General features: G+C 48.8%; 1 protein-coding gene across 1 annotated transcript in view; it reads left to right on the plus strand.

Annotated features, from left to right (window-relative positions):
- The window catches only part of il16 (interleukin 16), a 222082-nt gene that overhangs the window by 67752 nt on the left and 128664 nt on the right, over window positions 1-25666 (plus strand). The gene's annotated exons all lie outside the window — the stretch shown is intronic.

Here is a 25666-nt window from a genome sequence, read left to right on the forward strand (position 1 = left end):
GATTAAAACTGAATATACATGAATAATAATAGGCTTCTAACAGTCAGCGCTAGTGACAATTTAAAAAAAAATTGTGACAGAATGAAGTGAACACACAGACACATAGCAACCATCCGAAAATATTAATTTCTTTATTTGAAATATTTATTTCGAACATGTAAATAGTATACAAACTACGAGTAACGATTAACTGAACTCTGTGTGTGTGTGTGTGTATGTGTTAGGGTGACCACCCTTCCCGCATTTTGCGGGACAGTCCCGAAAATTTAACATCCCTCATCAACAGAACAATGTCCCACATTTAGTGGAAGTGGCAATAATCAAATAATCTGGATAAAACCATTGCTTTATCCGTCTGATTCAGATGACACACACTAACAGAAATTTTGAGCCCCTCTTGGTCCATATGCATGTGCCGTGATGCGAGGGATTCCCCAATCTGCATGCATCAGCCCCAGTCTACTCCGTACTCCGTAGACCAGACTGTCAACAGATTTCATGCTCTCAAGAGAGAATTCAGCTTCCAAGAACTTTGCGAAGCAGCTGAAGCTCTTAACACGAGCAGTAAACTGGACATGGACCAGTTTTACGATGAGTTCTGTGTTCTGTTGCCACGGGTGAGAAGTCGCAGCGAGAGATCATGATCACAACAAAGTGGACAGCGCTGCTCAAGCATGGAATTACGCCAAACTTCGCATTAAGCATCCCGGTCACCGACGCTTTTGTCGAGAGACTGAATACACTTTCCCCCCTCTCCTACGTGTCCCGCATTGTCCCGCAAAAGCAGTTCTGCTGTCCTGCGACTGAACAATTTTGACCTGCACCCTAGCATGTGTGTGTGTGTGTGTGTGTTTCAAGTTTCAAGTTTCTTTAATAGTTGTCATACAGAAGTACAGAATACTTTTGTACAAAATGCTTCTTACTGTTGCGCTCCAGAGACTGTGCATGACAAGATAAGTATGAAATAAAAACATAGTAAAAATTAGAAGAAAAAAAGAGGTCACAGTGTTCAGTTTAGACATATGTACAATGTTCGTAGACGTAGTTACCATACAATATACAATACTGTGCAGTGTACTAATATACAATACTATATAGTGCAAGGCATAAATGGACGAGGTGCAGTTTAGGTACAATTCACAGTAGGTGTACGAGTTGTAGTGCAAATCCTTTATCAATAAATATAAAGTGTAAGTGTGTTTGTGTGATCTAAAGTGTGGAGAGTGGGTGCTGCAGTGTGTTGTTTGTTTGAGTGAGTGTGTGTGTGCGTGTGGGTGTGTGTGCTGTGTGCATTTGATGGTTGTTGCATAGTGATTATTGTTCGTTTAGCGATTATTGTTCGTTTAGCAGCCTGATGGCCTGGGGATAGAAGCTCCTTCTGAGTCTTTCTGTGCTCGCCATAAGACTCCGGTATCGCTTGCCTGACGGCAGCAGTTCAAAGAGGCAGTTGTTCGGGTGGCTCGAGTCCTTAATAATTCTCTTAGCCTTCCCCTTGCACCGCTTGTTGTAAATGTTCTGGAGGGTGGGAAGCCCCCCTCTAATTGTGCGTTCGGCTGAACGTGTCACTCTTTGTAGTCTGCTACGGTCTTGTGCAGTGCTATTCCCAAACCAGGAGGTGATGTTGCCGGTCAGGATGCTCTCTATTGTACATGAGTAGAAGTTCCTAAGGATCTTCTGACTGACTTGGAACTTCCTTAGGCGCCTGAGGAAGTAGAGGCGTTGTCGTGCCTTCTTCACAACACTGTCAATGTGTGTGGTCCATGTCAAGTCCTCGGATATGTGGGCTCCGAGGTACTTGAAACTGTTCACTCTCTCAACTGGTGCCCCGTCGATGCTGAGGGGGCTGTAGTCCTTGACCCCCGACCTCCTGAAGTCCACAATCATCTCTTTTGTTTTGCTGACGTTCAGGGAGAGGCAGTTTTCCTGACACCACTGTGACAGGTTCTCTACCTCTTCCAGGTAGGCCCTTTCGTCGTTGGCAGAGATCAGGCCCACCACTACTGTGTCATCAGCAAATTTGATGATGGTGTTGTTGTTCCGCTGTGCTACACAGTCATGTGTGTACAGGGAGTAGAGGAGGGGGCTCAGAACACAGCCCTGGGGGGCCCCTATGTTGAGCGTGATGGATGAGGAGGTGCAGTTGCCGGCTCTTACCACCTGGGGTCTGCCCGTCAGGAAGTCCAGGACCCACTGGCACAGGTCATAGTTCAAGCCCAGGTCCCTGAGCTTGGCTATGAGTTTGGAGGGGACTATGGTATTGAATGCTGAGCTGTAGTCGATGAACAGCATTCTCACATAGTTCCCCTTCCTCTTGTCCAGATGTGATGCTGCTGTGTGCAGCACATGGGCTATGGCGTCCTCCGTGGACCTGTTGGGGCGATATGCAAATTGCAGAGGGTCCAGGTTGATGGGGAGGGAGGAACAGATGTAGCCCTTCACTAGCTTCTCAAAGCACTTCATGGCTATGGAGGTGAGGGCTACAGGGCGGTAGTCGTTGAGGCAAGCGGGCGTAGATTTTTTGGGTACAGGGATGATGGTGGACTTCTTCAGACAGGTGGGGATGACGGCCTGTTCCAAGGACAGGTTGAAGATGTCAGTGAATACCGGGGCCAGTTGGTCGGCACAGACTTTTAGGACGCGGCCGGGGATGCCGTCCGGTCCTGCTGCCTTCCTGATATCCACTTTTTTAAAGATCCGTCTCACCTCATGCTCTGTTACCCTGAACACTGAGTCTCCATCAGCAGACCCCCCCCCCCCCATTGCCGTGGTTTGTAGGCTGGTGTTGTTATTCACAGCCTCAAACCTCGCATAGAAGGAGTTGAGATCATTTGCTAAGGAGATGTCACTGTTCAGTTTGAGGGGGGTTCCTTTGTAGTCTGTCATTGTTCTGAGGCCCTGCCACATGCCTCTAGAGTCAGCCTGTTCAAACTGAAGTTCAACTTTATCCCTGTAACGCCGTTTTGCCTCTATTACTGCTCTCCTGACGTTGTATCTTGCCATCTTGTGTTCTTCCATGTTGCCTGTCACCAGCCCGGTGTTGTATGCTGATGTGCGCACTTTCAGAGCCTCACGGACGGATTTGTCTACCCAGGGCTTTTGGTTTGGGTAGATATTAATTTTGGTGGTGGGGATTATTACTTCTACCTGAGTACAGACATGGTCAATCACCGTTTCGGTGTATTCGTTAATATTGGCTGTGTTATCACGGAGTACACTCCATTCTGTGCTTCCCAGCACTGCTTGGAGTGACTCTACTGACGTCACGGTCCAACGCTTAACCTCTCGCGAGACCACCGGCGTTCGCTTGAGACACTGTTTGTACTTAGGCAAAAGAAAAATTGCGGCGTGATCGCTTTTACCGAATGGACTAAGAGCCTGTGACTTGTACCCATTCTTAAATTGCGAGTATACATGGTCTAATATGTTCTCGCCTCTGGTGGGACAGGTCACATGCTGATAGAAATTCGGCAGACGCGCGCTGTTGAAATCCCCCAAGACCAAAATGGCCGCGTCAACGTTAGCTGCCTGGAGTTTGTTTACCTCGTCGTGAAGTTTTGAAAGTGCGACCTCAGTGTTCGCGTGTGGTGGAATGTACACTCCGATGAGGATGATGGACGTTAACTCTCTTGGGAGGAAGAAGGGTCGACATTTTATCGTGATAAACTCCAGGTCTGGGGAGCAGTGGTTAGACGTTTCCTTTGTGTTGCCTAAATCGCACCACTCCTTGTTTATCATGAAGGCGATGCCGCCTCCTTTCTTCTTTAGTGACTCTAATGCCGTCCGGTCTTTTCGTAGAACGAAGAAGTGGTCTGCCGGTTCTATTGCATGATTCGGGACATCTGGACTCAGCCAAGTTTCTGTGAAACAGAGGACGTTACAATCCCGAATGTCCCTCTGGAATTGGATCCTTGCTCTGATGTCGTCCAATTTGTTTCCTATCGATTGCACATTGGCCAACAATATGCTGGGCAATGTGGTTCTGTGTCGTTTGGACCTCAGTCTGTTCCGGACCCCGGCTCTCTTTCCTCGTCTCCGCGGCGGCTTCTTGGCGTCTTGTCCGTGGCCGGCATAACAAAGGATCTCGGTGGGCCATTTCTGCTGTTCAGCGATCCGATCCAGAGAGCAATCCAAACGGTAAGTTTTTCTTAATCCAATGTCAATGATTGACTGACGGTCATACACATATAATGCACCAACAGTTGGTGCAAATAAAACTCCTAATACTATAAAAATTAACAAAATAAAGCACAGTCTCGTCGGAGCGATCAGAAAGGCAGCCATCAGAGCGGCGCCAGTGGTAGTTTAGTGTGTGTGTGTGTGTGTGTGTGTGTGTGTGTGTGTGTGTGTGTGTGTGTGTGTGTGTGTGTGTGTGTGTGTGTGTGTGTGTCACAACAACAATCGCTGTCCGTGGTGCTGAAACATTAACCAAGTGAGCATCCACTTCACGTAGTAGGCGATGTGTGTGTGACTGTCTGTGCGCTGCAATTGTGCGTCAGGTCAGAATTCAGATACACAGAAAATATCATTAAATAGTGGATTTCAACCATTGAAAAAAAAAACATGTTTTAGACTGCTTACACTAAAATGCTAACTCAAAAAATTAAAGTTTTGTATAGATATTTAGTAAATCTTTTGGCGTTGCTTGCAGTTACAACTCCCCGCCAACAGGTGGGGGTGCTGCAGCACCCTCAGCACCCCCCCTTCCCGCGTCACTGGTCTGGGGAGGGTGTAAACTACCACATGCTGCCCTACTGTTGGTCTGGGGAGGGTGTAGAATGTAGACTACCACATGCTGCTCTACTGTCGGTCTGGGGAGGGTGTAGACTCTCTTCACTGAGAGAGTGCAATATGCACACATAAAACCTGGATTACAGCAGTCAAACACTTTTGATTACTAAGGAGTGTAATAGTGATAATACAATAATATTAATCCTTTTACTATATTACTATACCCATTATTAATCCTATACAATAATGCTGTATATATATACCGTATATATATATATTTATACTTACCATATTTATCAGGGATGTCCCGATCCGATCAGGTGATTTTCAGAAGATCGGAATCGAGGGGAAAAAAATTGGATTTTTTTTTAATGGTAACATTACTATGCAAGCGTGATTATAATCAAATAAACCAAAACATGGGCTGCTGTATTGATGTACGTTAGCCAGCACCACTGTGGTGTGTGTACTAGTTAGTGTGTCTAACTTCTGTGAACATTTAGCAACAATCCGCGTTGCAAATAGATTCAAAATGGCGGAACCATATCCATTATTGGTAAATGCTGCTTTTTTATATAGCGCTTTTATCCAAAGCACTTTGCAATTTGTTCCTCACATTTAACCCATTCACTCACACATTCACACACCGACAGCAGAGGCAACCATGCAAGGTGCCAACCTGCTCATCGGGAGAAATTAGGGGTTAAGTGTCTTGCTCAAGGACACATCGACACGCTGCCCAGGAGGAGCGGGAATCGAACCGGGAACCTCCGGATTGCCAGACGACTGCTCTACCTCCCGAGCCACTGTCACCCTATTATTAGAATGGAACTGTACATACAGTAGATTTCATTCACGGTTCTTCAGTGCACGCGTGGAGATACTAAATCCAAATTGAACTCTGCCATTTGAAAGAGAAGATTTGGCCCGATCCATATGTAGCAGGATGGATTATCCCTGCTTCGTGGGAACGGTTGCTGGCAGTCACAAGGTAGCTGGACACAGTAGAGCTCCGTCTGACTGCACCCTCGTCTTTGGGCCTGGAGCGTCGACTGGAGGCTGGTAGTGTGAGTGGATGGGGCCCGGGATTTACCAACCTGGTCTGGTACTCTGGTCTTCCTCCCCTGCAGCAGGGCGGTCAGCAGTACTCCCCAACACGCTCCCACTTCCCCCAATTGCTCCTTAAGCCCTCCCACACCTAGTGACTGCATTGTAAATAAATACCCTGGGTTCCCCCCGCAAGCAGTACCCTCCCTCAATGACCCTAGAAACCTTACAATGAAAAGGGAAAGGTGGAATAGGAAGGGGTTAATTATGTTAACGTTACCCACACCAAAAGAGTTGTTAAACGGCTCATGGACCGCTAAGACATGTCTGTACATGCCCGGCTTTGCGCAATAATCTAGTACCAGCCTTATTTCTGTCCCATATTACTGCGCAAAGCCGGGCATGTACAGACATGTCTTAGCGGTGACTTTGAACTAGACATTGGGGGGTATGGCCGTGGCACCTAGGGGGTCGCTGTCCAATAGGAGAACGAATATTATGGTCTGGCCTGTACTAGGTAAAGGGATATTCCGTGTATATGTACAAAGAATATACAAGGGATATCAGACGATATACAAATACTATACAATATATCTCAAGTAATAAATATATATATTCGGTTTAATCTGACCCTTTGTAACAGCCGCCTCCTAATTAGTCCGCACCTAATTAGATAAGCAGAGACAGATTAACCGCACACAGATTGTCCACTACTCAATGTCCGTTGTGAGGAGTAGGGCAATTCACAAAGTCAGGGGGTCATGGTCGTCATCAAGAGAGTCGGGGAGCCTTGGCAACTCTATCAGCCTCTATCAGCCAGAGCACTTCTGCCGCTCTGACCTTTCCGTCGGCACCAGTGATCACTTTGCTTACGCGGCCGGCCGGCCACATAGCTCGGGGTAGTGACTGGTCGATAATCATGACGACTGTGCCCTCCGTCAAGTTGTCTCTTTCTTTTACCCATTTCTGGCGGGTCTGTAGAGACGGTAGATAGTGGAGGAGGAAACTGTTCCAAAACTTGTCAGCCAATACTTGACTGTACCTCCACATTCTTCGGCCGTTCGCTTCTTCAGGTCTGTACACTGTCTGTGGGAGCGCGGGGTCCAGCCGCACCATCAAGAGAGTGTTGGGGGTGACTGGGTCGACATCTGCTACATCACTTGAGACGTAACCGATGGGCTTTGAGTTCAATACTCCCTCGATCTCCGTGAGGACTGTCGTGAGGACTTCTTCCGCCACGGTCTGGGCCCCAAGCACGAACGTACTTCTCGTTCCCAAGTTCCACCGAAGTGAGGTGCATTCGGGGGGTTAAACTGGAAATCAATCTGAGAGGGAGCGAGGTGGGTCTTAAGTTCTGGGCCCATAGCTTGGAAGCTCTCTCTCAGCTCTCTTTCTCCGCCTTTGAAGTTTGTCCCGTGATCAGACAATAATATAGACGGTTTTCCTTTCCGCGATGTGAATCTCCGGAAGGCCATAAGGAATGAGTCCGTACTCATGGTTGGAAGGAGTTCTATGTGTATCGCTCGGGTGGTCATGCATTTGAATACAATACCCCACCGTTTCTCCGTCCCTCTTCCTTTCTTCACATACAGCGGGCCGAAACAGTCCATACTGGTGGAGTGAAAGGGCTTGTCGCCGAGTCGGAGGCGACAGGGGGGTAGGTCAGCCATCCGGGGTATACTGGGCTGTGCTCGCCACTTGCGACAGTCTAGACAGGTTCGCTGGAAGCGTCGTACTGCTTCTCTTCCTTGCAGTATCCAATAGCGACGTCTGATCTCAGCGAAGACTCTCTCTGCCCCGGCGTGGTGCACGTCCTCGTCGTATTTCTTTATGATGAGCTCTGTGACCTTGTGTCGGCTGTTTAAGACTATCGGGAACTTGACGTCATCCGTTAAGTCTGGGGCCCTCCTCAGACGACCACCCACTCTGATGAGATTATGGGCGTCGGTCTCAGGGGCCAAGTGGAGCAGTCTGCTGTCTGACGGGACTGGCTTTGATCCCTGCAGACAGTCTAGCTCGTCGGGGAACGAGTCTCTTTGGGCTCGCTGTAGCAGAAGGAGTTCTGCTTCTTCGTAGTTAGCTGCATTAATGTCAGTAGTGGACGGAACCTCAGGGTGGTGCCACAGGAATGTCTTTAACTGCGCACTCTCAAGGGTGGGGCAGTCGTCTATGTTGGGATCTGTGGGGACTAGTGTGTGTGTCAACCCACAGAACATAGATTTCTTCTTCTCTGCCTCCTCTTCACTCGCCTCCCGTGGGGTGGGTGTAGGCCACTCTTCTTCCGGGAGCTTGAGGAACTCGGGACCGTCACTATAGAGATTGTGACGTGTGAGGTCATCCAGGGACATTCCCCGTGTGATGACGTCGGCTGGGTTCTGCTTTGTGTCCACATACCTCCAGCATGCTGCTTCTGTTAAATCTTGGATCTCTGTGATTCTGACTCCCACGAAGACCTTGTATCTACACGAATCGGACTGGATCCATGTGAGTACGGTCATGGAGTCTGACCACAGGATTGTTCTTTGCACCGGGATGGTGAGTTCACGTTGGATTAACGTGGCGAGTTGCGCTCCTACTAGGGCTGCGCAGAGCTCTAGACGCGGGATAGATTGTTGCTTGCGGGGGGCTATTCTTGAGCGAGCCAGGATGAAGGCAGTATGTATTTCTCATCCCTCTCGGGCCCGCAAGTAGGCCACCGAACCGTAGGCTACTTCGGAGGCGTCGCTGAAGACGTGCAGGTCCATCTGACACGTCTCCGGCCTCACTGTGGGTGGGAAGTAGCTGCGGCGTATGTTGACACCTGGGAGCGAGCTGAGTTCTGTCTCCCACTCTCTCCATGTGGAAGCAAGGTGGTCGGGTATGGGGTCGTCCCAGCCCTGGTCCTTGTCCCATAGCGCTCGTACAATCATCTTTGCCCTGGTGGTGTAAGGTAGAATACATCCCAACGGGTCATATTGTCTGGCGAGTGTTCTGTATACACTCCGTCTTGTGGTCGGTAGTGAAATCGACCTTCCCTGCTCCTTGGTCAGGGGTGTGTGTCTATAATGGAGCGAGTCTGTTTTGAAGCGCCAGACTAGTCCTAATGTCATTTCTTGGGCTTCTCCTGGGATGGTCGCCATCCAGGTCTCGCTGCTTGCTGCCTTGTCCTCTGGGGAGAGGCTGCGCAATACTTGAGGGTCGCTGCTGGCCCACTGCCGGAGATCAAAGCCGCCTTTGATCAGAGAGGCGCGGAGCTTGAGTAGGAGGGCCTCGGTTTCTTCTGGCGTCGAGACGCTTTGCAGACAGTTGTCCACGTAGGAACTATTTCCTACACTTTGTCGGACCTCTTCATCAGCTGCTGGGTCCTCTGCGACGTGTTTTTGCAGTGCGAACGTAGCACAGCATGGGCTGCATGTGGTTCCGAAAGGGAGGACTTCCCATTGATAGATGGATGGTTGCTCATCCCCGATCCTCTCTCTCCATAAGAACCGCAGCAGGGGCTTGTCCTCTTCCACTAGTCGCACCTGCAGGAACATCCCTTTGATGTCGCCGCTGATGGCCACCTTGTTCTGGCGGAAACGTAGCAACACGCCTAGTAGAGAGGGGCCGAGTGTTGGGCCGGGCAAGAGCTCTTTATTCAGATTTTGTGATCCGATCTGGTAGCTGCAGTTAAACACAATACGATCCTTGCCGTTGTGGTGGACTTTGTGGTGCGGCACGTACCATGATTCGGTCGTCTGATCGGCCTCTTTAATGTCAATTCTCTTTATGTGTCCCGCTGTGATTAGCTTGTCAATGTCAGCGCGGTACACAGTAGCTTGAGCGGGGTCTCTGGCTAGGCGCCGCTCTGTGTTCGATAGATACCGCTCCGTCGCTTCTTTTGGGGCGTGGAAGGTAGGCATACCCTCTCGCCTCAGGAGTGGAGTTGCGTATCTCATCACTCCGTTGACTTTGACTCTCTTTGTCCCCTGCTCGAGGAGGGCTATGGCATAAATGTCTTCCTTGGAACGAATGTGTTTCTTTTCGTTCTTAAAGGGTATTGTCTCTAGTGTCCATAGCCTCTCGACGTGCTGTAAGAGGGCGGTGTCTTCTTCTGTCACTCTGGAGTGGAGGCAGCGAGTGGCTGCTGTTCGGTTGGGAGACCTGGAGAGGGGGCCTTGTAGTGTCCATCCTAGGCGGGTCTCGACTGCTGCTGGACAGCCTCTGGGCCCAGTGTGGACCCGGTCCATCGGGACGATGAGTTGTGCGTGGTCGGATCCTATCAGCAGGGTCGGGGTGGCGCCGTCTATGAGCGGTATAGGTAGTTGACGCAGGTGCACGTATTTGTCCATCAGCTTGGCGATGGGGTAGGTGTACCGCGACAGGCCTATGTCTTGGCTGGTGAAAGCGTTAGTGATCCTATACCATCTCTCTGGCTGCCCGCTTGCTGCGATAGTGAAGGAGACGTTCTCACCCTTGATCGTCTTCAGGTCTCTTCTTATAGTCCGAATCGTCATCGTTTCTTCGCTCCCCCGCAGCCCCAGCTGGGCCGCAGCGGACGCGAGGAGAAGGGTCTTTTCTGACCCGTCGTCAAGGACGGCGTAGGTGTCCATGACCTTGTCCTCGTAGCTCAATGTTACGCGGACCACCTTCAAGAGCACCCGGGCGCCCCCGCTGCTGGCGGGGTCAATGTACATAACACTTGCCTTTGTGCTGCTTGAGGGTGCGGGCTTTCTTCTGTTACTGTCATGTAAAACGTCCAAGTGGGCTCCGTCACACCGACTACACCTCTTCTTTAAGCGGCACTCAGCTGCCATGTGACTGCGCGCACAGCGGTAACAGCGGCGGTTGGACTTTATCCATTGACTCACCTCGTCGGCGGTCATCTTCTTGAACGTGTCACAGTGTGACAGCCAGTGTTCCTTTTCGCAGTACTGGCGTACAATCTTCCACTTCTCTTTCGTCGAGGGGGTGCTGTGGTTCTTGTTACGCGGTACTGATTCGGCTTGGTGCATGACGGTCACCAGCCTGCGGTTATCGTTTGATCTCCTAGGTCCCTCTCTGGAGCTTGGTACGCTCCGCACGAACGTATCCAGTCGTAGGCTGCTGACTTCTCTCGCCAGGAAGTCGGCCAGGTCTAGGAGGGATGGCTCGGGATCGTTGGGATCACGGTGGTCTCTTTGCCGCCTGAAGCGCTCTTGTCGGGCGGGCGGAAGCTTCTCTAATATTCTTTCAACATTAGAGTTTGCGTACAGTTCGTGCCTACCCTTTTCCTTTTGTGCCCCCAGCATCCCTACCAGGGATTGTACCTTGATAGAGAGGTCATCTAATGAGCGATTGTCTGTGGCTGGGGGTAGACGGTCAATATTCCTTATCTCTTGTATTACGTAGTCCCATATGCGTCCGTAACGTTGGTCGAGGGCTACTAGAGCCGCGGTGTATGGGGTACTTGAGTTGGAATATGCCAGCGCTATATTATGCGCTCTGGGCACCTTCAGGTGCTTGAGTAGGATAGCATACTTGTACGTCTCATCGGGGACATCGGACATCATTGTCTCTAAGCACATTCGTAGCTCTGTGTACTGTGCTCTGTCCTCGTGTGTGAAGTCCGGGAACGTCGGTGTGCCAAGGTACGATGCCATGGATGGCTGGCACATCAGTGAGCGTTGGGGGAGAGGCCTCCTAGGCGAGTCTCCCTGTACGTGCTGTCGTGGGCTGGTACTTGGTGGGTACCAAAGCCCGGGTACCCAGGTGCTGTTCCTCGGGGCTGGTGGTGCGTCAAACTCACCCTTGAGTTGGGTCGGGGGTCTGTAACGCAGGGCCTCGGGGGTAAAGTCTGGGCTGTACTGGACCTCCTGGTCCTGTGGAGTACGATGCTGCTGGTGGGCTTGACTTTCCTCCTCTTCCTCTTCTTCTTCCTCTGCTAGGTCTTCTAGATCTTGCAATCGTCTATTCAGTCTCTCGGCCGCGTAGGCCGGTTCTTCCCTGTTGCTGGGTCTCGCATGGACCGGTCGGGGAGGGGGTTCGGAGACGTGTATAGGCTCTTTCTGTTGGCCGGGCTCCGGGTCGCTTGCTCGGGTAGGGGAAGGTGCCCTAGACCCTTGTCTTGACGAGGCCCTGGAGCTCCGTGCGGAGGGAGGGGGGGTTGCCCTGGCAATCAGTTGCTCCATTATCTGCGCTTGTAATCGGTCGCGCTCGGCTTCGCGCTTGATGTGAGCGAGGTCGCGCTCTGCTTCGCGCTGGGCTTGGGCTGCGTCGCGTTGTGCATTGGCGGCTTCGCGCTGTGCATCGGCGGCGGCGCGCTGGGCTTCGGCGCGGTCTCTTTCCATATTCTCTTCCGTCTGGAGGCGTCTGGTCTCCAGGCGTATGCGGTCGTCTTCGCTCCTTTGCTGCGCCTGGAAGCGCTCTCGCTGGGTCGCAGAGTGTTCGCGTTCACTAAGGGCTTGCGCTTGGAGTTGCGCGTGGAAGCGTTCTCTTTGGTCTGCAGATTGTTCGCGCTCACTCAGTTGTTGAGCCTGCAGGCGGTCTCTTTCCATGGTAGAGTGTTCGCGCTCACTTTGGTGTTGCGCTCGGAGGCGCTCTTGTTCCATGGAAGAATGTTCGCGCTCGCTAAGCGTCTGTGCTTGGAGTCGATCGCGTTCAGTGGAGGCTGCCAGGGTGGCGATAAATGCCTGCGCCAGCATCTTGTCCGCCTCGCTGGGGGAAGACACTGATGGAGGTGATCGGCTTCTGGCAGTGCTCGTTGGAGATCCGTTCTCCTGTCGCGCTCCGAGGAGGTCCATCTCCTGGGTGCGCGTCTCTTCTGGTAGTGGGTCGGGTTCCGTCCCTGGAGCGCTTTCTTTATCCTGGAGCTCTCCGGGGGCTGTCCTGTTGACGTTGTCGGGGGGTAAAGTCATGTCATGTCCCTCCTGGTCCCCCTGTGAGCTTGGTCAGTTACGTTAGAACCCACTAGGGTCTCTACTGGTAGGGTCGCCTGATCGGTAGGGTTTGACATACTTTTACTATCCGCTTTTTCCGCGTTTAACGTCTGTATACAGCTAGGTAGTAGACTGGCAGCGTAGTCCTCTAGGTAAGAAGGTGGCTGCCGTCTGCGCTGCGGGCGATCTAGCTTAGGAGAACCGTTTGTGGAGTGTTCATCGTTGGCCATGTCAATATTAATATTATATTAATATTACGCTAATTACCCTCCGGCTCGAAGGACCAATTGTAACTGAGGGGTACAATTCCCTGACTGTATTGAATAAGTATGGTATCATTAAACCACTACTGAGTTATGTACATTACTACTGGCCATACAGTACACATGTATATGAGATGAACACCCACACAATAACACGGCTTAACATGAAAGTACTGTTTATAATATTTATTAGAAGAGCACCAAGATTATCTTACATTTATTAAGATTGAGAGTTGCGCTTGTAAGGCGAAGAATGTGCATGAATAGGTCAAGAGCGTAAGTCCATGAGCATATTACGAAGGGGATAATTAATACCACCTGTAGCATAAGAATTATATATGGTACACTAGTAGGTCAGCTGGAGATACTAGGGGGGTTCCCTCCGGTTGTAAGCCAGCAGGGGAGAGGATTTGTCGGTAGCAAAGGTCTTGATCAACGAGGAATAAGGAGACTCCAGGTACAGGAGACAGTGCAATAATCCCTTGATCCGTAGACAAAGCAACAGCTATTCTCCGGTGTGCAGTGCCGCATGGGTGAAAGCTAGCCAGCCTCAGAGTCCTAGAGGCGGGCTCGACGGTGCTCCTCACAGGGTAAATCCCACACGGTAGTGGGGGTAGACGATTCTCTGCTCCAACAGCCACAGGACCAAAGCAATATAATCCAGCCGAAAAGGGCTCTGTAGTCGTCGGTGTAGGTTATCCAGTGTACATATCCACACGGTTCTCGTCTAGGGCTCCTCGGATGACGGCACAAGGTTAGGCCGCCCAGCCTGGATAAGCACAATAGCTCGGTACGATGAAACGTTGGTAATGCTGGTCACTGTAGAACGGTAGCCGCACGATACACTATACATAATAGACTATTACTTAATAATAGAATAGGTCGAACTCGACGATACAGCGTTAAACTCTGACACTTCAGCTATCAATTCGCACACGGTCTCAAGGCTCTATTTCGGGGCAAAACGGGCCCCCTTCACAGCACGTTGTATCGTGGTGTGAGGCTTCAACTTGTTGGTTAACATACTGCTGTATCCACCTGCAACGTATTTATACGTAAGGTGAATAATCTAGTACCAGCCTTATTTCTGTCCCATATTACTGCGCAAAGCCGGGCATGTACAGACATGTCTTAGCGGTGACTTTGAACTAGACATTGGGGGGTATGGCCGTGGCGCCTAGGGGGTCGCTGTCCAATAGGAGAACGAATATTATGGTCTGGCCTGTACTAGGTAAAGGGATATTCCGTGTATATGTACAAAGAATATACAAGGGATATCAGACGATATACAAATACTATACAATATATCTCAAGTAATAAATATATATTCGGTTTAATCTGACCCTTTGTAACAGCAAGAATAATACCTCTCTAGGCTTTATTTATAATGCACCAGGTCTGTAACTTCCCCACAGGGAAAGGATTAATTAGATGGGAAATTATTATTAAAGAACAAACCCGTTATCACACTCAAAGAAAATGAAAATAAATCAAAAGGTGGGCCCACAAATACCTTACAAAGCCCTATGCTAATGCCGGCATGTATTGTTAATGGGGTACCCCTTAGGAACTGTATTAAGCAACGTTAACTTCGCCCGCAGGCTGCACCACACTGTGTACTGTGTAATAGCTCCGGAGCATTGATGCTCAATTGTACTCAACCCGGGTGGCAAGATGGCGTTGAACGCTCTCGTCGCGGGTGCTAGCAGGCGGGGCTGGAGCAGGGGCAGTAGTGAGCTGAGAGCGTGTGCTGGGTGTTGGCGACCTCTGCCGGTCGGAACGATCTCCCGTGTTGGCCTGAAGTCAGCCGGTGCAGAACGGTTGTAAACAGCCGGTGCAGACTCGACGGCGTGCATTCCTAAGCTTGCCCTCACTCACACTGAAGCTACACTCTGGGTCCCAAACAGCCCACCTGCTACACGATTATACTGTGGCGCAACGTGGTTGACTATACCACCGGTCGTCTTCAGCGCCTCGCGCTAGAGTTGCACTGTAGTCGATATAGCCTTTAGCCGCACGCTAATTATACCGTCACACTGCTACTGTAACCCGACAACTAGGGACGTCAGTCCCGTGGCTCAGTCTCTCTTACTCACGCACTATCACGGATACTCCTATGATAACCCGTCGCTCGCTCCGGCGGGGCTCTCTGGGGGTTCTTCAAAGCTCTCTGGTACGCTCTCTGCCTGCCACCGCCCCCTGCTGGTCGCCAACTAGCCACACAGGGAAAAGGATTGTAGAATAGAATCCAGTAATGTCGTTTATAATCCATATTTCAGCCGGTAGAAGAAGGAGGAGCTCGCATCATTGTTCGTGAGAATATCAATGGAAACTAGTCAACATGTCTTTGTGCACAAAAGGGAGATAGAAAGGCAAGTCAGCACATCTGGATAATAGGTATATTTTCCAGGTTGCTACACATAGATGTGCGAGTTGGCTATAATAAGGTAATTTATAGGCCTGGTATTCTATATTCTATAATAATATTTCAAATTGCATGGGTCCGGATGGCAGAATTCTGTTTAATCATCTTCCCTTTATTCATTTGCTTAGATTTTCTGTACACATGATCTCAAAAAGGTGCTGAAAGTGCTCAGTGGAAGTTTCTCATGTCTGGTCATTTTTAGCATGGTGTTATTCACTGTCAAATATGAAAAAAAACGCCAGTATTTTTTTACCAAATATTAAAGTTTCTTTCTTTTTAAAGAAGATTATTTTTTTTCTTTTTCTTTTTTACTAGACTTCACTCAGGTGTATTATTGATACTCTCATTTGATACTGTGTTTCTGACTCAAAGTGTGTGTGTGTGTGTGTGTGTGTGTGTGTGTGTGTGTGTGTGTGTGTGTGTGTGTGTGTGTGTGTGTGTGTGTGTGTGTGTGTGTGTGTGTGTGTGTGTGTGTGTGTGTGTGTGTGTGTGTGTGTGTGTGTGTGTGTGTGTGTGTGTGTGTGTGTGTGTGTGTGTGTGTGTGCTGAGTGCATCTGCCTTATGCATCATCACCAAGCCGTTTTTCCACTGGCTCTTAGATGTGCGCAAGCAATGTAATAAATAAATAAAAGCAACAATAAATAATATCATAGAGAACAAGACAGTATATGGAATATTAACACTTTAATCGCCGTTGATGCTGAAACACGTCTTTCCCCGCCATGCTCATTCTGCCGAAGACGCTGGACAGCGTCTTTGATATCAATATTTCAAAAATCTGTGATCGAAATCGAATATTTCTCCCCCGGAGACATGAGATGTACTGTTGAGTCCCTCTCAACTCTACAACGGTTCAAGAGCGCCATCTGGTGGCCGATCGGCGGATCGCCCAGGGGAGAAACAGGAAGTGGAAGCTGGTGCTCATTTCAATTGGGTCCGATCACTCGGTAATAGTCCCAGGACTCGAGCTGATCACAACGGATAGTGATCCGTTACCAATAACTCGATAAACAACATGATTTGGACGTATATACTATTATACAACCTGGAAATGGATTGGATATTTCGACATCCCATAATAGAAAAAATTCTGTTCCACGCTCATCTCCCAATGGCTAGAGGAAGCTACGGTGAGCTTCAGCGTTATTTTTTTATTTCTTCGATACTAACTGCTCTGATGATCATATCACCCACACTAGATGAATGATATAACGTTGCCCACGGAATTATAAACGACCCCCCGCCCATCCGGTCAACATCAGATCATATGTAGTAACTCCTAGAACCACGTCCAGTTGAAATTTTTTATCTCGCACAGATTCCTACCAAACTGTATTTGATCATCAATATAATGCATTTGGGGCTATAAATCAAGTTCTGGAGAAAGCTGCAGAAAACGATAAAAACATACTTATACTTTAGACCGTATTTTAGTATGAATATGTGAATGAAAAAGTATAACGTTGCTACACCCTGAACAATAGATCTAGGACGTTGAATGGGCCATAGTAATGTCAATTGAGCAATACAATTTCAAAAGTTATAGCCCTGCAAAGAAGGGGAACTTTTCCATGTTAAATAGGGCTGGCGAGGGATGGTAAATTATGAATTTAATCCCGGCGATCAAAGTGTTAATACAGTCTATTCCACTATAGCTACATCCACATGATTGGGTTTAGTTCTTTTTTTTCTTTTTTTCGGATATGGTTCGTTGAGGCATGACTATAAATGTAAAACATAATTGTTAATGATAATTTATCATTGTTATAATTATTTAATTCAGAGGAAGTCTGTAGAATCAAAGTGACCACAATCCCCAAGGACTTCTCCCAAAGGAAGCCGTTAAAAACTTGGGTGCACACCAAGACATCCAGACAGTGATGTACCTGAACGCGTTCAATGAACGTTATATTATCGTATAGCTTACGCTCTGCACTCTAGTGGAACTATCCCTTTATCAATCTAATACTGAATAATTTTTCTCCACATGTACACACCCATCTGCCTGGCCACACCCACATCCGCTCCTCTACATAAGCGGGGTCGTGGCCATACTAACAGCTCCTTCCCTATTTTTCACCACCGTAGAAGTGACTGTATACACCACTTTGAGTTTAGTGCCAAAATAGTTGTTGGAAAGGAGCTACGTGGACATTGTATCTTTGTTTTTCTCTCTCTCGCAATTTTACGAGAAAAGCTAAGAGATAATGTTTGCACCTTCGGAGGGTTTAGACGCTCGCAACGTCACCCTTCACCAGCGCTTCACCATCGCCGCGTCCTCCGTGTGTCGTGGGGCGTCTCTGGCTCCGCGGTCGTGGCAGTCAGATATGCCCGGGCGGCGCCTGGTGGTGAGTTTGCCTCGCCGAGGGGCCGTTGAGCCTCCATCTCCCGGGAGATGGCCTGGTTCCGGCCCTGGTTCCCCCGCCAGTGGACAGTCGGCCGATAGGCCGACAGCTCCTCTGGTGGCAGGGGATTTGCAACGCAGACTCTTCGCCTCGGCTCGCTCTCGTCGTGAGGCGGCGAGCAGCAGGGGCGAACGGCCTGGCTTTGATGTTGCGCTGGAGCCGGACGAGAGTTCTCTTGCCTCGTCTCCATTTCCGATGGAGACTGAGGATTACATGGAGGGGGCGAGAGCTCTCTTGTTCGAAGCCCCAGTAGAGACGTATCACTCTCCCCCTCGGGGAGTGGCAGGGAGTGTTGCGTCTTTTTAGGGTCCCTTGTACTCCAGGGTTGGGTTAGAGACAAGATGCCCATTTTTTTTTTGTATTTAATTTTTTTATAATTCTTTAAACATAACATCAAATTAGACACACAAGTATTAACAGTAAACATCCAATGAAATCACCATTTAAATAAATGTAGTATACGAGATATATACCTAATACTTGTTATCTAATACCCTACATACATATGCTCTCGCTCGCTCACCCCCCCCCCCCCCCCCGGACCCCCACTTGGATAATCCATCCATTATCATTCGTTCCTAACCAGGCACTACAATTCATATGCTAGCTTTTATTCTCTCCACCACTTCTAACCAGATTGCAATTTTGGTTTCACTGACACCTAAAATTCTTGCTGTAGATATTTCTAGATAAATCACATCGAGATAGGTAAGAACCCATACCTTCCGGCACATTTTTTCAGGTTGAAACCATTGTGATGCTATCAGCTTTTTAGCCACTGTGAGACCAGATAAAACTAGTCTCTTTAGCTGTATAGGGGCTGCAAACTGAAAAACATCATTCAACAGCAATACAGAGGGGTGTACAGGTATGTTCAGAAATAAGAAATTTGATAATTGCTGGGACACTTCTTTCCAGAATATCTTAACTGGTGGGCAATCCCAATACATGTGCATAAATGTACCCTCATCCCCATTTGTACATAAGGAACACCTGGAGTCTTGTTTAAGTCCCATTCTGTTCAATCTTATAGGAGTCAGGTATGTCCTATGAATATAATTAAGATTAATTTGTTGATGGTCCGGGTTACGTGACGCAATTCGAATGTTTGCCCAGACTTCTTGCCAATCAAAATGTATTTCCAAGTCTGGTATATCCCTCCTCCTGACTGAGTCTAGGGGGATGATTCCATACGAGGACATTAGTAAGTGATGATAAAAATCAGATACGAAGACTCTCGATGTCTCTCTTTCATAGAAGAATTTGTGATATCTGTGGTGCTCAATTGGTATCCTTACAAGATGCCCATCTATCTGCCGCGTCGGATGGTGGCGCCCGAGGAATGACGTGGAGGGAGGTACGTAAGGGGAGTTGCTTGCCTTGTTCCCTGAGCTCATGGCGGCCGCCGCAGCCGCTAATGGCGTGGCGTTGCCGCAGCCACTGCCAGCACCTGTTCCTGATGACATGATAGGTAATCTCTGGCAACGTCGTCCTGTGAGAGAGACGGGCGTTGTCTGCCCATTCTTCCCAGCAATGGAGGCCTACGTGACACAGGGACTGGTAATCTCCTGCATTGTTGGCCTTACCCCCGCCTACGTGCCAGTCACATGGGAGGTGGGTTTGGTCGAGGGGCTAAAGGACGGGGTGCCTCGACTTGATAGCCCGATGGCATCCATACTTTGTCCCGAAATGGTGTGGGAGCCGTTAAGAAAGCCGGTTCCCCAAGCGAAAACGGCTAGGCAGTTGGCTAATTGGAGTGACCAGGTGTACATCGCCGCGACTCAGAGCCTAGCTGCGACCTCCAACATCGCGCAGCATGTCGGGGCTGATGGCGGGCGGGTCGGTATTGGATGACCATCAACGATACCTTCACGCCCAGGCGGCTGGAGCCATGCTGCACCTAACCCAGCTGCAGGCGATAGCCGCCGGGAAGGAGCACGCCCTGGCCACTCTCTCCCAGCGCCATCTTTGGCTGGAGCAGGCGCGGGTGCTGGAACAGAGGAGGATTCCGCTGCTCACGGCCCCCCTCTCCGATGCTGGGCTATTCGGGTCGGCCATATGGTCGTCATATGGGACCCATATCTGTGTCTTTTGGCCAGCTTCCTGCCGCTCGTCCCAGGTGGCGTGGAGGGAACGTTATCTGGTTTCTTGTTAGAATTACCATTGATATGTTTTGGGTCTCGACGTGTACATGGCGCTGGCCCTGGGTGCTTTTAGTGTGGAACCACGCATGGGCTGGCGCACCTTGGTTGCTCATTATAAAAACTGCGTTTTCTGTACGAGCGACTGAGATGGAGATTTTATCTTTTCCAAGCGCCAGTGTACTAGGTTAGTCTCGACGAACTCTCGCTCATCTCTGGGGGGAGATGACGGAGTAGATCGAAGCATTGGCGGAGGGGTCTCACGCCACCGGGCACGGTGTGTTCGTGTTCTGACTGTCTTGGTGCCCTCTGTGATGTTTTAGATCGACACGTGTACCTACCCCCCTCTTAGGACTGGGGATGGCGGCGTGACTAGGACATGGGACTGGTTCTGGTCGCGCCGGACCGGGTCAGTTAACCAGTTGTCCGCCGGGGCGCAGATCTGTTGTTCTGGTACCCTGAAGGACTTTGTGCTTTTTCGGGGGGAAAATGCCGGGTTGGCCCGGGCGTCGCAGGGATTGATGTTATGGAGGTTTGTGTCGTGGGTATGTCACTACGAGTTATCCTTCGCAGTTGCTTGGTCCATATTGTGTTGTACCTTGCGCTGTGCTAAGGGGCCTGGTCCTTCTCCATTATTTTTCGCCCCTCACTTCTCCCTGCTCGGCAGGGCTGGGAGAGGGCTGTCGAGGAGGTTCTATTGTACCCATCTGGCATCCCTGTGTACGTCCCGGTCCGCCGGGCCCAGGTCCGGACTCGTTCTCGTCGAAAAGTCGTCTTTTCATGACGTCTGCCAATCGTGTCAGCCTTCTCTTGGACCTCGACCTCTCTAGGGGGTCGGGTTTTGTGGAGGCTGCGACATGGTGCACAGCATACCGAACGCCCCTTCCGCCGGGGTGCTGTTTCACAGTAGACCCCCTAGGGCGCGGATCCACCTGCCTCATATTTCTTGGCACAAGCGTCTTTTTTCAATGTATCCCAATGGGGAGGGAGTGTATGCGGCCGCACGGCCGCCTATAAGGAAATGCGCTGCAGTCGGCTTCTTTTTTCAGCGCCTTTCAGCTTTTTTGTGCGGCCGCATACAGCGTTTAAAGTTGAAACGTTCTGAACTTTCAGAGCGATGCGCTGGGTGCATATTCAGACAAAGGCTTGCGCTGCGTTTTTTTTTTCTCACAGCAAACGCTCCATCCCCAGTACTATCGGCGCACTGTCAGCGTTTTTGTGAGATAGGTGGACGCATGCCCTTAGGCGCCTGTCTAGTCCGCAGTGCTCCGGGCACAGGTCAAGTTATGCTCTTGGCCTGTTGCCGGGATTGAGGGATCAACCTCTTGGGGGTTGTCTCCCCGGTGCACCGACTGGCCCCACAGTGTTGTGGGGGTGTAGCCTCTGTAGAGTGCTTCAGGGCGGCGTGCTATAGGGGGGAAGGGCCTGCTCTTGGATTGGGCGCTGTCCGATATGCTGGCGATGTGGGGGGTGGGGTCTCGATGCTACGGCATAGTTGGCCTCACCAGGCCCCCTTTCCGGGGGGTCCTGGCCCTCAGGCTGTTCCTGGGGCTGGGTGCTCCTCCGCGTTCCGCTACTATGGCCTTGCCACGGGGTTGGGTTCTTGACCTTTGACCTCGTGATGTTAGGGGCTGTAACAGGTTTTTTCCCTTCCCTAGTGGCATGTGGGATGCGCGCCTGAGTGGTTGCGGGTCCTTCTGTGTGAAGGTAAGTCCCACGATCTGCTCACCCTGTGTGTTTGAGGTGCTAAACCCTCTTCGCACAGTCGGATCCGATTCCCTTCCGTCCCCCTCTAGGGGGGTCCAGGGGCTCGGGTCCTCCCCGGTTCTGATGGTTGATTGATTGATTGATTGAAAACTTTATTAACAGATTGCAGAATGGGTACAATACAGTACAGCTCAATATACACAATTGTTAAGGGGATGCAGACCAGAGAAAGACTTTCGTCTTGTTTACATCAGGGTCCCCCATTTTCAATTCATCAGGACATATATGACATACATGACATACAGATAGACAGTACTGCTACATCTATACATTTATGACATACCAGATTTGCAAATACAGTACTGTTTGTGATACAAAAAGAGTCAAGAAAAGGGAGTATAAACATTTGACGTAGAAACTGTACATTGGAGGAGGTTGGGTGGGGTACATTGGGATATTGACAACCATACTGGGTAATTTACATTAGAGGTGGTTGGGGGGGGGGGGGGAGAAACACTGTATAAACAAGCAAAACTGTACATTGGGGGGGGGGGGGGGGGAGACACTGTACAAACAAGCAAAATTGTACATTGGAATATTGACAAAACCATACTAGGTAAATTACTGTACATAGGAGGGGGTTGGTTTAGGACATTTACAGGGGCCAGTTTTGAGTTGCAGTCTCCCGTAGGTGTCCCTTGAGAGTGGTTTTAAAAGTGGGTAGTGATTCACATTCATTTACAGCTTTGGGTAGGGCGTTCCACATTGATGTGGCATAATTGCTAAACGTGTTTAGTCCCTTGTTTGAGCCGAATCTGGGTTTAACATGATTTGTGGAGCTCCCTCTGGTGTTGTGATCGTGGTATTCACTGACCTTTGGGAAGTATTTTGACATGTACATGGGTACCTTGGTCGTGTAGTGTATCTTGTAGACCAGGCCCATTGCAAGTTGCTGTACTCTGTTGTCTACTCTAAGCCATCCTAGGTTGTCAAAGTGGGCAGGGGTGAGGTGGGTTCTAGGAGTAAGGTCAAGCAGTAGTCTGACCAGTTTGTTTTGAGATGTTTGTAATTTTGTTTTTAGCACCTTTGAGGTGCTTTGGTACCATGAGGTGCAAGCATAGTCCTAGTACCCTTGAATGAGTGCTCCTGCCAGAGTCTTCAGGGTATTCTTGTTTACCAGAGAGGAGACAAGAATCGAGTTTGTTGGTTGACCTTTTTTTATTACATTGGATGCCATTTTGTCACAGGAGAGATTAGCCTCTAGGATGGAACCCAGGTAGGTAATTTCATCTTTCCTTGTGACAATATTGTCACCCACTGTAACTGAGAAGCCGTCGGTCTTGCTGAGTTTGTTATTTGAACCGAAGAGAATGGACTCTGTTTTGCCCATGTGTAATGATAGTTTGTTATCATTATTTTGCCTAGTTCCGAGCTGAGGGTTTTTTCAACCTGTAACTTGTTCTTGTCAGAGACCAGCAGGGCTGAGTCGTCCGCAAACAGGAACAAGTTGCAGTCACAAGCTGACGACATGTAATTTGCATAAATTAGGAACAGTAGCGGTCCTAGTATGCTTCCTTGTGGAACACCACAGCTCACTGTGAGGGGGGGGATAGGGTACCGTTTACCTCCACCATCTGTTCCCTCCCCTCAAGGTAGGATTGCATCCAGCTCACTGATAGACTATCAAAACCAATTGCTTTTAGCTTGTCAATCAGAATGGAGTGATTGACAGTGTCGAAGGCCTTTTGTAGGTCCAGCATGACCATGCCGCAGTATTTGCCCGCGTCCACCTCTTGTTTGATGTGGTCGTTCAAATAGAGAAGGCATGTGTCAGTGGAGTGGGATGTTCTGAAGCCAGATTGGAATTCGTAGATTCGATTTTTTTCCGCTAGGTACTTTTCGACCTGTTCGTAGACTATTTTTTCCATGACTTTCGAGATGGAGGTGAAAATAGAAACAGGGCGGTAGTTGCCTGGGTCTAATTTGCTGCCCTTTTTGTGCAGAGGGGTAACCCTCGCAATTTTGAAGTCCTTGGGGACGTGTCCCTGTTTTATGGAGAGGTTTATTATGTGTGTGATGACTGGGGTGATGGTGGCTGCTGAGTCTCTGAGGAATTTGGAGGGGATGTTGTCATGGCCAGTGGCCTTGTTAGGTTGGAGGGCGCTCAGTTTTTTGAGTACCTCATCTGTTGTGGGGGGCCTCAGCGGGTACATTTGTCGAGCTTCCGCTCTGCTCAGCTCCTGTGTTCCACTAGAGTGCAGAGCGTAAGCTATACAATAATATAACATACGGTTATCCTATAACCATAGTTATATGAGTATAGCAAGCGCTCTGCACTGACTCACTGAGGACCCCGTGATCTTCGCCTTCGGTGGTGAAAGACTTGGGAAGGAGCTGTTAGTATGGTCACGACCCCGCTTATATAGAGGAGCGGATGTGGGTGTGGCCAGGCAGATGGGTTTGTACATGTGGAGAAAAATTATTCAGTATTAGATTGATAAAGGGATAGTTCCACTAGAGTGCAGAGCGCTCGCTATACTCATATAACTATGGTTATAGGATAACCGTATGATCGTTCATGAACGCGTTCGTATTTTGGGCGAACGTGAACTGAACGTACTGTATTTCAGCTAGATGAACGTAATTGAGAACGCGTTCATTCTCAGCGCTGTATAACGGCGTTCAAAAGTGCGTTCATTCTCAGCACTGTATTAAAACGGAAAAAGTGTGCCAGATTTCTTATGCCTTTCAGCCGAAAACCCAGTTAAAACACACTGTAAACAGGCTTCAAAATAATGCGGAAAACCACCCAATCTGGCAACCGCAAGCTGCCTGTGACGCGTACGCTGCCTGTCACCCCTGGCTGTCGCACAAAAATATACGTCATCAGACTCCTCACAAGAACAATGTGGAACCGCGGAACCGGGTAGTATAGCAGCAGCACTCGCTCAGAGTCAGACTCTACGGTGTCGGCGTATGAGCATTTAAAAGAGTTTTAGTTAAAGTCAGTAAATGTTTTGCACTTTGAATATTGAACTTTGAGGTACAACCTTAGTTTCATACCTCAGCCTGGTTCCTACCTCGTGTTGTGTTAGTACAGAGTTATGTCGGCACATGTTTATATGTTATATGTTTGCACAATGACTACTTTCACTTTTGGTACTTTAAGTATATTTAGATCATTATACTTAATAAAGACCATTCAAGCAGCAAGTTTTTTTCTCATGTTTTTGAAAATATACTGTAGAGATGAAAGCTGCAGCTGCTACTAGTGTGGACTGAATGGGTGGCAGCAAAGCGTTATGTACATGCCAGTATTCTGATTGCTGTCTGTGGTTCTATATGGGTTGTGGCAATACATTTGACAAATAATAGCTTGCAGCAACGTATTGAAAAAAGAACTATAAAAAGAAACTATAAATGTGTTCATTTTTGAAACCATGAACTTTAGTTAAACATTTTGAATTATTAACTATGAACTGAACTAGTTCATTTTAAAATGTGTGAACTGTGAACTGAACTAGTTTATGTAGAAAGTGAACTTTCCCAACACTGCATCCAGACATATTCGTATTTATTTTTATTATAATTATTTCATTCCGTGGATGTCTGTAGAATCGAAGTGAACACAATCCCCAAAGACATTTCTTGGTAACTTTCTCGTAAGTCCATTGTCTGACAAAAATAAGAAATAAAAGCTGGTTTTAAGCAAATGGGTTTTTGAAAAAAGTTAAATAATCTACCAGTGCAGTAAGAAAATTTGGCTTGGTAAGATTTCTTAAAATAAGTTAAAATATCTAGGGTTCTCTCTCCTGATTGGATAAAGTGGGAAGGGACGACAGATAATTTATTTTCTGTTTACTGCAGGACTGGGAGTCCCATGCTACTGACCACACAATCTATATCAGTGATGGCTGTTGGAATGTAGAGCTATTTAACATGTATTTTAACAAAGAAAATACCACTTATAGCACCTTTAGCCTAAGGATAACACTATAGGTTAAGAATGTGCATTTCACAAGCTCTAAGGGGGATTTCAGATTTACATGGTGCTACACAATATATTTCCACTCTA

The sequence above is a fragment of the Notolepis coatsorum genome, assembly GCF_963971535.1.
Source record: "Notolepis coatsorum genome assembly, chromosome: 2".
Lineage (NCBI taxonomy): Eukaryota > Metazoa > Chordata > Actinopteri > Aulopiformes > Paralepididae > Notolepis > Notolepis coatsorum.